The sequence below is a fragment of the Oncorhynchus gorbuscha genome, linkage group LG16 (genome assembly GCF_021184085.1).
Source record: "Oncorhynchus gorbuscha isolate QuinsamMale2020 ecotype Even-year linkage group LG16, OgorEven_v1.0, whole genome shotgun sequence".
Classification (NCBI taxonomy): domain Eukaryota; kingdom Metazoa; phylum Chordata; class Actinopteri; order Salmoniformes; family Salmonidae; genus Oncorhynchus; species Oncorhynchus gorbuscha.
This window is the reverse complement of record NC_060188.1, coordinates 49177658-49192248: the sequence shown is the minus strand read 5'-3', so window position 1 is coordinate 49192248 and position 14591 is coordinate 49177658. Positions and strand designations below refer to the sequence as shown.

The 14591-nt window shown below is 41.3% G+C and overlaps 1 protein-coding gene and 1 pseudogene across 2 annotated transcripts in view; both read right to left on the bottom strand.

Annotated features, from left to right (window-relative positions):
- The window catches only part of LOC123999880 (RNA-binding protein Nova-1-like), a 76728-nt gene extending 67226 nt beyond the window's left edge, over window positions 1-9502 (bottom strand). The window contains exon 1 of one of the 2 annotated variants that reach the window (XM_046305890.1): window positions 8721-9502. The gene's annotated coding sequence lies outside the window, so the exon portion shown is untranslated. Of the gene's footprint in view, window positions 1-7556; window positions 7930-8720 lie in introns of those variants that run through there. The other variant, XM_046305891.1, reaches the window with a different exon arrangement.
- On the bottom strand, window positions 8053-11636 carry LOC123999881 (annotated as a pseudogene).
- Between the last annotated feature and the right edge of the window lie 2955 nt (window positions 11637-14591).

Sequence of the window (14591 nt, the reverse complement as noted above, 5' to 3'; positions counted from 1 at the left end):
GCCGTATCCGTAAGGCGCAAATAGGTAAATGAGAGAGCAGCAGTGTGATTCACATCAATGCGCAATGTAGACATCAATAATAAGTGATATCCGTATCGCCGTAGACTACACCACTACTGTCATCCTTACCTCCAAGCGGTTATTCAAGTTGTATAGTCTTTGGATGCTGACAGCAGTCACACCATTGGAAGGCATACCTTAGTCTGTAGCCTACAAAAGCTTATTCCTCCGCTTTTCCCGCGATCGATCAAACACATTTGGTGTGTCATCATAGTGGTCTCTGACTTGAGGTCAGACTCGCTCAGGTGGAACAAACTTAAATTTGCGCCTTTTTTCAATGCTGATTTGAATGTCATTGAGAAAACAGAGAAGTGTCAAAGATTTCTTTTACGCAAATATCCTTTCTGAATTTAAAAGTAATGCTTGAAGTAATTATCTCGTTTTTCAAAAGTATCATAATCTGATTACAATATTTTTGCTGATAATTTAATGGATTACAACTTTTGTTTTTTTGTAATCCCTTACATGTAATCTGTTACTCCCAGACCCTGCCAATTTGTCATGTGGTGGTATGAAACACTCCTCTGGTCAGTAAAAACCCTTATTTTTCAACCAGTTTGCTACCAGAATAAATCATACAAAGACATCATACTGATGTATTTTCAACCAGGTTTTGCCAATCTGGTAGGCAATAGGAATTTTAGATACATTGATGCAATGTGCTTTGAAATTTAAGTATGCTTGTAAAACATAGGCTACAAAAGTTGTATATGCCGAATCTTGTGCATTAAAACATCAGACTACCGTAATTACATGGTTATGACATCTGAAATATTAGTCATAGATAAGAAGTTTCTACGTTATCTGTCTGTCAAATATATCTGGTTGACAAGTTACATTTACAGAGGCCCTGTAATATGAGTTAGCCTACTGCTTGACACACGCTCCAGACAATGTAGCCTATGGAGGGTGTGCATGAGGCACTAGGTCTTACCTCCCATGTTTGTGCGCTTGGTACAACAGTCTTCCTCGGTCGGAGTTAGTGGTCGTTTACGAGAGTCTGGGGGAACCGACTCCATGTGGTACTGTTGACTGTGATAATGAGGTTTCAAGAATATCCCGTTATGTTCAACTGCCATCATTAACCGACCAGTTTGTTGGAAAATTTCGTTATTCCACCGCGCTGGCACCACATGAATGGAAGAGAGTTGTTAAAATTATCAAAATCTTTCAGTTTTGACTTAAAATGTCTTTACGTGTTCCTGTTTGAGAACACCAAAATAAACAGGCAATACAGCGCATTCGGTCTTGCTTGTTCTTCACGAATCTGCTTGCAGTTGGCTGATAGAGCGTCACAGAAAGCTAAATATAAAAATCCATTGAGTGAACTGCATCCATTAGCGCGCTCCTGTCACTTCAAAACCTTTGTGTTGAGGAATTGTCATCTTGCCAGTGATTTACACGCAATAGTCAAGGTGACTTTAAATAATGCATTGAAGTCAGTAGTGACACTGATGAACGATCCTATCAAAAAGGTAACCATTTGAATGATTTTCACCTAGGGAAAAATATATATTTTTAAGTAATCTTCACGCCATCTTCTAGGATAAACATAGCCTACAGTAAGTCCACGGCAGTTCGGTCGCTGTAAGTGCAGCTGTTGTTATTGTTGTCTTTGAAGTGCAAGAGGGAAATATTATTTCAAAGCTGCAAGTAGGCCAAGACCACACTGCCGCTGACAGGTGAGAGATTTAACAAAACGACCCACCAGGCCAGGGCATCTTCTTTTATTTTTTATGCATACAGTACCTAAGATACTGTTTTAAAGTGTAACAACGTTCGTCTGTTGAAGAAAGAGAGTTGGACCGAAATGCAGCGTGTTGGTTACGCATGACTTTAATGAAAGAAACGCGTACATGAAATAACTGAAACTAAATACAAAAAACAACAAAACGGAACGTGAAACTATTACAGCCTATCTGGTGACCACAACACAGAGACAGGAACAATCACCCACGAAATACAAAGCGAAACTCAGGCTCCCTAAATACGGTTCCCAATCAGAGACAACGAGAATCACCTGACTCTGATTGAGAATCGCCTCAGGCAGCCAAGCCTAACAACACCCCTAATCAGCCGCGATCCCAAATAATACAAACCCCAATACGAAAACAACATATTAACCCATGTCACACCTTGGCCTACCCAAACATATAACAAAAACACAAAATACAATGACCAAGGCGTGACATAAAGGGACATACAGGTCTTCTCTGACTTACTTTACACTGTTATTGTTCTATTTATTTATTAATACTTGTTTCCAAGTGAGAAAGGAATGTGTATATATATTATTTTATTTGTACTTTAGATTTTTTATGATCACTTTTCATATGCATCAGCTATTTTCACTTTAAGTTGACTTAAATGGTGAAGATCTCGGTTCCTTATAGCTTATATTCAATGCTCCTACGTTTTTGACTCATCAGAAAGCTTATACTTTTATATTATCTTTGTTGTTTTGTCTTTGTCTGTAGTTTATCTTAATGCAGGGGGTTACGAAACAATGTGAACCGCAATGCCTTATTTTTATTTGCTAAACAACTTTGAACCGATTTTTGTTTTTTTCAGGAGTTGCACTATATTTCTGCTGATGCTGAACGCATCCGCTGAGGTCATTACTGTAATATTCATATGTGTAAACACACTGAATTGCATTTTACCGCCATATCATACTGTGCTATGATTGGTTAAGACCACCCAAATGGTGGTCATGGGCAGTTTGATCCTGGTTGGCGATAGGTGAACATGCCAGTTATAGCTAGCTAATAAAGAGATACGTTAAGAAATATCCTGTAGTACTACATTTCATTATTTTGTACAAAGTGTTGCAAAACAAGACAATTACAATGAAAAATACCTTTGGTGGTAATATTCTACATTCGGACTGTGACCCCTTTGGTCACTTTATTTGTCTTGTGATCAGTTACAATGACAATAAACTTCTACGAGTACAACACCAAACATGAGAATGATGAGTTGCTTGAATCTGGAGAGAAACATATACTTAATTGGTTATCTAAATTTCATAATTTGTTATTATTGATAGGAGGGGACTTTAACATTGCTATAGATAATTCAATTTAGATGGCCACCAGGTAGGCCAACCAATCAGAATTTGGGTTGAATACTTTTTATAGACAAGTTTGATCTTACTGATATATGGAGAAAGAGATCTCCCGGCCGACGATCATTCACTTGGAGTGACAAAACAGGTTCCAAACAGTCCAGAATAGATTATTGGCTTATATTGAATTGTATTGCTTGTGTGTTACTACACATATTTGTACTATTCCCCTCACAGACCATAGGGCCATTTACATTGTTGTCAAAATATTTACCCCTGATAACTTGGTAAAGCGTCCTACTGGAAGCTAAATAGCTCCTTATTAAATAATTATATAGATTAATTTGAAGTTAAAGCGCTGCTCTCACACTTTTGGGAAAGGGCTTGTTAAGAAAAATATTATTGCATGAACTGGGAGCTCTTTAAATTTGAAGTGGCCAAATACCTTAGAAAATATGGTGGTAATCTTGCTAAGACCAGAAGAGCTAAGGAGGAAAAGGTGATCATTATGAGAACTTCCCTTTCTCAGAGGTCCACAGCCGGCTTCACAGGGGAGGCGAAGATGGAACTGATTGAGTTACAAAATAAACTGGAAAATATATATAGATTAAATAAACTTTATAATATATAGATTAAATAAACTGGATAATGGATATAGATAAAATCAATTGGATAATAGATATAGATTAAATAAACTGGATAATATATATAGATTAAATAAACTGGATAATATATATATTAAATAAACTGGATAATATACATACAGTTGAAGTCAGAAGTTTACATACACATTAGCTAAATACATTTAAACTCAGTTTTTTACAATTCCTGACATTTAATCCTAGTAACAAGATTCCCTGTTTTAGGTCAGTTAGGATCACCACTTTATTTTAAGAATGTGAAATGTCAGAATAGTAGAGAGAATGATTTATTTCAGCTTTTAATTATTTCATCACATTCCCAGTGGGTCAGAAGTTTACATACACTCAATTAGTATTTGGTAACATTGTCTTTAAATGGTTTAACCTTTCTAGGGCAGGCGTTCCACTAGCGGAACCCATCGACAACATTCCTCTTAAAAGGCAGAGCGTGAAATTCAAAAATATTTTTTAGAAATATGTAACAAATGAAAGATAAACTTCTTGTTAATCTACCCATTGTGTCCGATTTCAAAAATGCTTTACAGCGAAAGCACAACATATGATTATGTTAGATCACCGCCAAGTCAAAAAAACACAGCCATTTTTCCAGCCAAAGATAGGAGTCACAAAAAGCAGAAATATAGATTAAATTAATCACTAACCTTTGATGATCTTCAGATGACACTCATAGGACATCATGTTACACAATACATGTATGTTTTATTTGATAATGTGCATATTTATATAAAGAAATCTCAGTTTACATTGGCGCGTTATGTGCAGTAATGTTTTGATTCCAAAACATCCGGTGATTTTGCAGAAATAATCATAATAAACTTTGATAAAAATATACAAGTATTATTCACAGAATTAAAGATAGACTTCCACCGCTGTGTCAGATTTCAAAAAAACTATATGGAAAAAGCATAATCTGAGAACGGTGCTCAGAGCCCAATCCTGAACAAAGGGGGGGTCAAAATCAACAGTAACAGTCAGTATCTGGTGTGGCCACCAACTGCATTAAGTACTGCAGTGCATTTCCTCCTCATGGACTGCACCCGATTTGCCAGTTCTTGCTGTGAGATGTTACCCCACTCTTCCACTAAGACACCTGCAAGTTTCCGGACATTTCTGGGGCGGAATGGCCCTAGCCCTCACCCTCCGATCCAACAGGTCCCAGACGTGCACAATGGGATTGAGATCCGGGCTCTTCACTGGCCATTGCAGAACACTGACATTCCTGTCTTGCAGGAAATCACACACAGAATGAGCAGTATGGCTGGTGGCATTGTCATGCTGGAGGGTCATGTCAGGATGAGCCTGCAGGAAGGGTACCACATGAGGGAGGAGGATGTCTTGCCTGTAACGCACTGCATTGAGATTACCTGCAATGACAACAAGCTCAGTCCAATGATGCTGTGACACACTGCCCCAGACCATGACGGACACTCCACATTCAAATCGATCCCACTCCAGAGTACAGGCCTCGGTGTAACGCTCATTCCTTCAACGATAAACGCAAATCCGACCATCACCTCTGGTGAGACAAAACCGCAACTGGTCAGTGAAGCACACTTTTTGCCAGTCCTATCTGATCCAGCAACGGTGGATTTGTGCCCATAGGTGACGTTGTTGCCGGTGATGTCTGGTGAGGACCTGCTTTACAACAGGCCTACAAGCCCTCAGTCCAGCCTCTCTCAGCCTATTGCAGACAGTCTGAGCACAGATGGAGGGATTGTGCGTTCCTGGTGTAACTCGGGCAGTTGTTGTTGCCATGCTGTACCTGTCCCGCAGGTGTGATGTTCGGATATACCGATCCTGTGCAGGTGTTGTTACATGTGGTCTGCCACTGCGAGGACGATCAGCTTTCCATCCTGTCTCCCTGTAGTGCTGCTTAGGTGTCTCACAGTACGGGCATTGCAATTTATTGCCCTGTCCCCATCTGCAGTCCTCATGCCTCCTTGCAGCATGCCTAAGGTACGGTCACGCAGATGAGCAGGGACCCTGGGCATCTTTCTTTTGGTGTTTTTCCGAGTCAGTAGAAAGGCCTCTTTGGTGTTCTAAGTTTTCATAACTGTGGCCTTAATTGCCTGCCGCCTGTAAGCTGTTAGTGTCTTAACGACCTATCCACAGGTGCATGTTCATTAATCGTTTATGGTTCATTGAACAAGCATGGGAAACAGTGTTTAAACCCTTTACAATTAAGATCTGTGAAGTTATTTGGATTTTTACAAATTATCTTTGAAAGGCAGGGTCCTGAAAAAGGGACGTTTCTTTTTTTGCTGAGTTCATATCACACTCGCATTTAATTTCTTTCACTAGCAAATGAACTGCTGGCTCTTTAGAGCCCACTGAATGTCCATCTTATGTTCGCTAACGTTAGCTTGAAACATTTTGTGTTTACCTGTCCACAACACACAGAGTCGAAAAGGGGATTTGTCCACGTGTTTACGTACAGATGACAGTCGGCAAACTCAGCATCACAACAAACAGGAGGGGCAGACACGGGGTAGTGACGTCGAATATTGATATATTAATCTCCAAGTCCGTTGACACATGTCTGTGTGTTGCAGCTCGAGAATCGGGATGTTAGATTTACTCAGTGGATTTTTTTTTAATTAAAAGTTATTTTATAAAAATAAAATCAGGCTCTATTCATTCATACATACTTTTAACTCGGCTCTCGTACCTGAGTACATGGACAGAGAATTGCGTAGTCGGTACGCAAAATGCGTGCATGTTGGCAGGTCTGTAATAGGCCTGTGATACTGACCTGTAAACAACAGCCATCTCTATAGTGTTGGTCACCAGGAGGTTGTAACCATCGACCTCGACTTCTGAAAAAAGTATTTATGTCGCTGTTCTCAATTAATCCTATTATTATATTTCATTTTTTTTTGTGATTTTTCACAGTTCCACAACGATTGTCAGTGTAACCAAACATTCCGTCTCTCCCACCACTACATAGAATGTTCAATATACAGGGATGCAAACTGGTGAGGGGCCAGAAATGTGTAACTTTTTTTGCACTGAATTAATTAATTAACAAAGAATATGATCTACATGATCAGTCTCGTGAACCTAACTCACAGCTAAAAAATGTAAAGAACGCAATCCAATGTTATTTGTGGGCCAGAATTTACCACAAATGACACTCAAGTCTTGAGAAGAAAAAAAAACTAATATTGCAGTTAGCCATGACAGCCTTTATAATAGAACGCTTGTGACCACACACATCTAAATATTGCACTTGTGAAAAAAACTAAGTAGAAATAGAATGAAACAAACAAGCTTTCTATTTTTTCTCTATTATAGTGGCCACTGTAGTAGACATTGATCAAGTGCACAAGGCTACATGTGTACAAAATAATGTTCACAATGTTCGTTGGCTATTTAACATTTCACGGATTGCCAGGGTCCAGAAAGCTACTAACGCGTTATAACTTGAGGAACGGCAAGGATCCGTTTACCAGTTAATACTAGAGCGAATTGGTTAGGTTAGTAACGTTCGCTCACCTGATGTTGTAACGTTAGCTAGCTGACTTCATTAGCCATCAAATTTTCACACCATAAACTCAATTATTTGATCAGTGAAGTTGGCTAATGTTGCTCAACATTTTTCTGGCTAACTAACGGAGAATTCGATCAAACTAGCAATGGTACCAATACTTGTTCCACCACACTTTCTCCTTCACCTAAAACTTTCCAAATGCCAGTTGTTTTTCGGTTACAGCTCATTAAATACGCTTCATCACTTTCTCGCCCCCATGGTCAGGCTTCTCACCTACCTCTTTGTTATCGTTCAGGAGACGCGCTGCTGTAGCTGGCAAACTGCCATTCCCCTCTCCTCTCTTTCCAGAGCGCGCGCTGATACTATAATTAGCTAATTGGTTGCCTCTTCTCTCTTCAGTCGCGTGCTACATTCTGTTATGTAAACGATGGGCTGAGCTTTGGATACTGCCAGTATTGCCACAAACACGCATCACTCGTTCGCATACAGCCAGTAGTGATCCAAAGCCACCCCCTCGCCCAAACTTTTCTCATCGGATCTACACGAATCACATAGGTCACCTATTTTGGATTCAAAACAGCGGATTTTGCCGAAAGGTGACTAGTTACCATCCCTGAATATACCAATAGCTCCACCTAGCCCAATGTTAGGCTAGGGAGAGGTTCTGACCAAATGCTCTCTCCTCCCATCTAATAATTTCAGAAGGGGGATTTAACCAAGTGGGTGTTTGAGATTGATTGCATTAATGATGTGATGCTCTCGAACATGTCCAGAGTTTTGTAAGGAAATGCATCAGAAAATCACAGGCTGTGTCCCAAATGGCACCCTATTCCTTGCCATTTGGGCGCAACCATACCCAGATGTCAAAGGTCATAGCAGTGCTGCTCAAAAATACAGTACACTCCCGCCTCTCCGACCCTGTTGGGGTCGGCCGGCTCTGCCCTGGAATGCAGAGGGATGAGCAGCACAGTGGAGATGGGAATGTCCTGCTACACCCACCAACTCTACACAACCTCTTATCCGTGCGGACGCATGTAAAAACAGACACAAGATGGATGGGTGACCACAATGGGAAAAAAAATAAAAACACGGGAATTCAATGCATTCCAAAGTGATGTAGCTAAACATCCAGCCTTGCTTTTTTTGGTTAAAGGGATAGTCCACTCAAAGTACCCCCTTTGTTACCTTGCTAGCTATGTGTGGATAAGAGCGTCTGCTAAATGACTTAAATGTAAATGTATAGTCATAGTAAGAGAGTGAGCAAGGTGGCCACTGTTAGGTTAGGTCACAAATGGCACCCTTAACCCTATATAGTGCACTACTTTTAACCAAAGCCCTATGGACGCTGGTCAAAGGTAGAGCACTAAATATGGAATAAAGTACCAATTGGGGCGCAATTTTTGATGGGGTAGTTTGTAAGTTGTGTATAGGCCATCCTCACCAGGTACAGTCTGGTCCACCAGAGCCAGGCCCACGCAGCTGTTCTGACAGCTGGCCGAGAGACGACGACCGCCGGGGATACTCAGCACATCCAGCCACAACACACTGCAGAAAGAGGGAACAGTGAATACACACACACAACTGAGAGGCAACAGCAGACAGAGGGAACACAAACTAACTTGCTGGGCAGCTCAGGGATGAGTCTCCACTGGCTGCTCTTCAAATTGGTGAAAGGAAGAGTTCTATTGGAGAAAAGATGTTTACTCGTCTCCCACACCAAACATTACAAAACTCACTGTACACACACACAGGCACATAGGCTTACCTCCTTGTAAAGATGAATCCACTGGTCACGACCACTGAGCAGAAACACTGTCTCACTGCATCCATCTCCACACTGCACTCTGGCAGAGTTATTATTCATGTCATTAACAATGTAAGGAAGTGATAAACATGGTATCATCATGCCAGGCTTTTTTATACATTTTATGTAAATAGTCCAGTGGCCATTTGATTAATTGTTCAGCAGTCTTATGGCTTGGGGGTAGAAGCCGTTAAGGAGTATTTTGGTCCTAGACTTGGCACTCTGGTACCGCTTGCCGTGCAGTAGCAGAGAAAATAGTCTATGACTTGGGTCTGACGATTTTACGGGTTTTCCTATTATGTAGGTCCTGGATGGCAGGAAGCTTGGCCCCGGTGATGTACTGGGCCGTACGCACCACCCTCTGTAGCGTCTTACGGTCAGATGCCATACCAGGCGGTGATGCAACCGGTCAGGATGCTCTCGATGGTTCAGCTGTAGAACCTTCTGAGGATCTGGGGATCCATGCCAAATCTTTTCAGTCTCCTGTGGGGGAAAAGGTTTTGTCATGCCCTCTTCACGACTGTCTTGGTGTGTATAGACCATGAAAGTTTGTTGGTGATGTGGACACCAAGGAACTTGAAACTCTCAACCAGCTCCACTTCAGCCCCGTCGATGTTAACGGGGGCCTGTTCGGCCCGCGATCAGCTCCTTTGTCTTGCTCACATTGAGGGAGAGATTGTTGTCCTGGCACCACACTGCCAGTTCTCTGACTTCCTCCCTATAGGCTGTCTCATCATTGTCTGTGATCAGGCCTAGCACTGTTTTGTCGCCAGCAAACATAATGATGGTGTTGGAGTCGTGTTTGGACACGCAGTCATGGGTGAACAGGGAGTACAGGAGTGGACTAAGTACACACCCCTGAGAGGCCCCAGTGTTGAGGATCAGAGTGGCAGACGTGTTGTTGCGTACCCTTACCACCTGGGGGCGGCCCATCAGGAAGTCCAGAATCCAGTTGCAGAGGGAGGTGTTTAGTCCCAGGGTACTTAGCTTAGTGATGAGGTTTGTGGGCACTATGGTGTTGAACGCTGAGCTGTAGTCAATGAACAGCATTCTCACATAGTGGAAAAGGGCAGTGTGGAGTGCGATTGAGATTGCGTCACGGTAGTGTGTACAATACTACTCTTTGTGGTAAAGCTGGAAGGGGGTGAACTGCAGCTCCAGGTTTAGACAGCTCTCTAAGAAGACAAAGCAATAGGCTATAATCATGTTCACTAGGCACTAAACAGAAGAAAATTATTCATAACAAAGTGAAAGGGGGAGGTACTATCTGAACTGTCCAATAACAAACTCTTGTTTTCCATCATATAACATTTTGAAACACTTTACTATGGTGTTCTTAATTAACACAACCCTGCAGAACTACGTGAATACCAGAAGGGAATTGTGTGTTAACTTCTATGTGATTCAACTGCAGCGGGTGACAGATAACTTATGTGCAATGAACTCCAGGTTAAACTCTGACCATGGCTTGTAGTCACAGTAGATGTTGAGGAACAGAGTGGCTTTGTCACCAGAGTCCTGGGGGGAAACGAGTGAAGAGAAGTGTTATGGATACAGTGATGGATGAATACACTTTCATCTACCAAAGAGAGAGAGAGAGAGAGAGAGAGAGAGAGAGAGAGAGAGAGAGAGAGTGATCAGGGTCATATTATGTTCAGTAGTCAAGAACTATAAGAAAATGTCCTAAAACAGATAGAAACATGGAGGCACTGTCTGAACTTGCCCATTAGAAAAGCTTTTTTCCAGTTATCTTACAGTGTTGCCTAATGAACATGACCAATGGAGGATATGTGTATGGGTTGAATATGTGTACAAATCCACTCACTAGGAAAAGGGTAGGGCATTTAAGAATATCTTGATGGACGTTATGCCTACGACCAGCCCCCTGTTTGGTGGAGATTTGTTGATAGCATCAGTTGATACAATCTCTGCATCAACTGAAGAGACAGACATACATTAATTAGCAAGTTGACTGACGTTACACATTTTGTACACACGCACACACATTTTGAACTTGTATGAGTCGATTAACTTTTATTGCTTTAAGACAGGATAGTACCTATTACTTCTGAGCGGCTGTGGGCTCTCCTCTTGGGCAGACGTTTATAAAAAATAAAGATAAATCAGTCTTTCTTACAGCGAGCACACCTCACTGTCACAACCAAGTTCACCAGTGTCGCAATAATGTAACAGTAGCAGGATACATTACGGAGCTATCTCATCTTCACCTGGTATGTAGATGTACTTCTTTAGCAACAGGTCTGATTTTCTGTTGGAGGTATTGGTACCTGAAACAGACAACTTTGCCTTTCAGAGTAGCGGTGAGTAACGTTAGCTCTTGCTCTCCAGCCAGCAGAGTCCGTACATGTGTTACTCTGGGACAGAAAAAGCGTCTGAAACTATCCTCTGCGAAGGGACACACTTCTTTCCCCTCACGCAGCATGCTCTTGACCTAGTAAATACCATTTATTTCATATTTATTTGCCAAAAGGAGTGCAAAACACCATCTCATGTAAATAATCACAACTTCCCATCACCTGCATAGGAGCAATCGAAAAGCACAACATCCGGGTGTGGGAGGAACCACGAGTAAAATGGTCAACGACTTCTAGCAAATCAGCGTGGAGTTCTTCAACCAATCACTTCACTTCACAGTTCAGTCACTGCAAAGCAATTTGTTAAATCAACCACTAGCTGTCAGCAAAATGTCAATAAAAAAGTATATGATCCTGTCTGTGGATGTTCCAAAGCAACGAAAGAAAAAGCATACACATTTCTTGGCGTTGTATATAAATAGAAGTCATCCGTTGGTTTATTCAGTTTATATATTGACTTATTTGACTCAAACGGTTTTCATTTGTGGCTTTAAGACAGGATAGTACCTATTACTTCTGATCGGATGTAGGCTCTCCTCTTGAGCAGGCGTTTATAAAAAAAAAAAAAAAAATCACTGTCTTTCTTACAGAGAGCACACCTCACTGTAACAACCAAGTTCACCAGTCAGTCCCTGACACATTTCTACATATATCTCTGTGAGTCAAGCATCTCTAATTAAAACAATTGTTATATTGTGGAGGTGAGATGAATGATGAGTTTTTTTGAAGACCCCATATCAGATAGTAGGCTTAAACAATTTGTAATATGGTTATCAGTGTGTGTGTGTGTGTGTGTGTGCTAGTGATGTGCGGGTCAGTTGTTCATTACCCATCCATAACGGGCCCGACTATATGTGATTAAGTGAAAATCTGAGACCTGACCTGATCCTAACCCGCAAAAAATATAAAATGCGCTTTACATTCAGTACATTTTTTGACAGGGGGTGCAGGATCTTTTTTAAAGCCTTATTTAGATAGACCTATGTTCCTGCTTAATATTTCCGACAATTTGGTAGGCTATGTTAGACAACTTGTCTATACATTCAGCTCTTCTGTCTTTACTTGTTTCCCTAGAATACTAAATAGGCTGGGTTTCTGTATAGCACTTTGTGACATCGGCTGATGTAAAAAAAAAAGGCTTTATAAATACATTTGATTGATTGATGGATTGCCTAAACCCTTGCTCACCAGAACATATGTCATACATCGATAGAATGCTTTAATCTAAGTGATATTGGTAAAGTTATCTTTCATATCTGCTTCTCTTGAGCAGCAAAGACATTTACAGACCGGGGAGAACATGCAATAGCTCAACAACAAAAAAACAGGAAATATATTCCATGCAAAATTTCCAAATGAGATCATTTTGACCAGTTTTAAGGGAACTAAAAGCTGTGAAAACTATGCATATTTTATTTGGATGAAATAGCATACTAGCTGTTATGATGTTGATAAAGATAGGCCCTAGCACATTTCTCCACCCCTGTTCCCAAAATGTACATTTGATGTAGAATTTTTCGAAGAACTGCTTCATTTTGTTCATATTTTATTAGGCTATGTGAGAGGTTATAGACCTAGAGTCAGTGTCCAGATTTCATTTACCGTTCCATTTAACCCATCTGAACAATAGCCTAGCCTAGTTCCCTTGACATGCCATATTTGAAGTCCCCGTCTTATGACTGTCGAATTTCTATTGTGCCTCACAATCATCACACATAACATATTTCCCAAACATTAGGGTACTGTTCTGGCCCTCCCTTCTCTTTATTTTCTACTCTCCATTTTGCAGATTTTCTCTTATTGAATTAAACTCTGACATAGTCCTTTTTGCCTCAGTTGATCAATGTTAACATTTTCTGCCCAAATTCCCAAAAGCATTTGGCAATTGGCCTGTAGTTGGCGCCCATGTAGTAAGGCCCTAAGGAACAGGAGGGTTTCTAGGTTGAATCCAGGTCTGACTGAAAAGATAGTGGAATAATTTTGTGCTCTGAGACTTGACGACTGTCGCCTCATTCATAGTGAATTAAACTCGTAAACACCCCACTGGGCACAAGTGCAAGTTAAACATTTACATTTGGTTGAGTTGTCAACTAACTGAATTCAACGTGAAATCAACAAAAAAATTCACCATGACGTTGGCTTAGGTTAAAGTTGGGTGAAAAAAAAATAAAAAGGGTGTAATTGCTGCCTGCAATTTGGGGCATTCCTGCATCTGCTGGAACCCCTCTTTATACTTCTATTGGTCAGTTTATGAGCTAGAACAGGTGGGGGAGCACCATTACAGTACGTGGCGTTAATGCACAATGACGTTGGATGCCAGCCGCCTATAAACTCCACCGAAGAAGGGGAGGGGGCGACAATGATAGCTAGCGAACAACACTGTGTGCTAGCTTAGCCAGCTAGTCCGTTACAAAGCAGGCGGGGGCAACACTGTGTGATAGATGCTATCTAGCATCTATCACATGTGCTAGCTAGCACATCGTGTCCCTAACTAGCAAGCTAGCTAGTTAGGCAACACACAGTGTGCCCCAGCCTCCCGCCTGCTGAGCTAGCGACCGGTAGACAGAAGGCAGGAGGCGGGGGCCACACTGTGTGCTAGCTGTCACCCCAGCCTCTCTCGCCTTCTGTGCTAGCGTGTGGCAGGGGTGACTGGTAGACAGTGCCCTTTGCCCCTGCCAGACGGTTACTATTTTCCAACAGTTCTGTTAACGACAGTGAGGCGTTCATGCAGGAACCAATAGGTGCTCGAGGGGGGGCGTTCAAGCAGGGAGACAGTTCCAGAAAAAAAGGAAGTCTGTTTTTAATGAAAAAGTGACTTTGTCTTGACCTGTATTGGTCAGTGAGATCATTGGCAATTCCTGCGGAGTAATAATGAACTTGAGTATTAAATTGAAGAAGAATATGGAGAGAAACTAGGAGCAGATACATTTTTATGTATTGTTGAGGTTAGGCTAGGTTGCACTAGGAGATGAATGGATATACAGTGTCATGGTGTAATACAGATTCAAAATGTGTTTTTTTTTCTGGAGATGAGATGCTGAATTATTCTGATGACACGAATACCCTTCACAATTTTATTAGAGACAAATGACATGTGATCTTTCCAGTTGTGGATTCCTAGGAACTTGGAAGA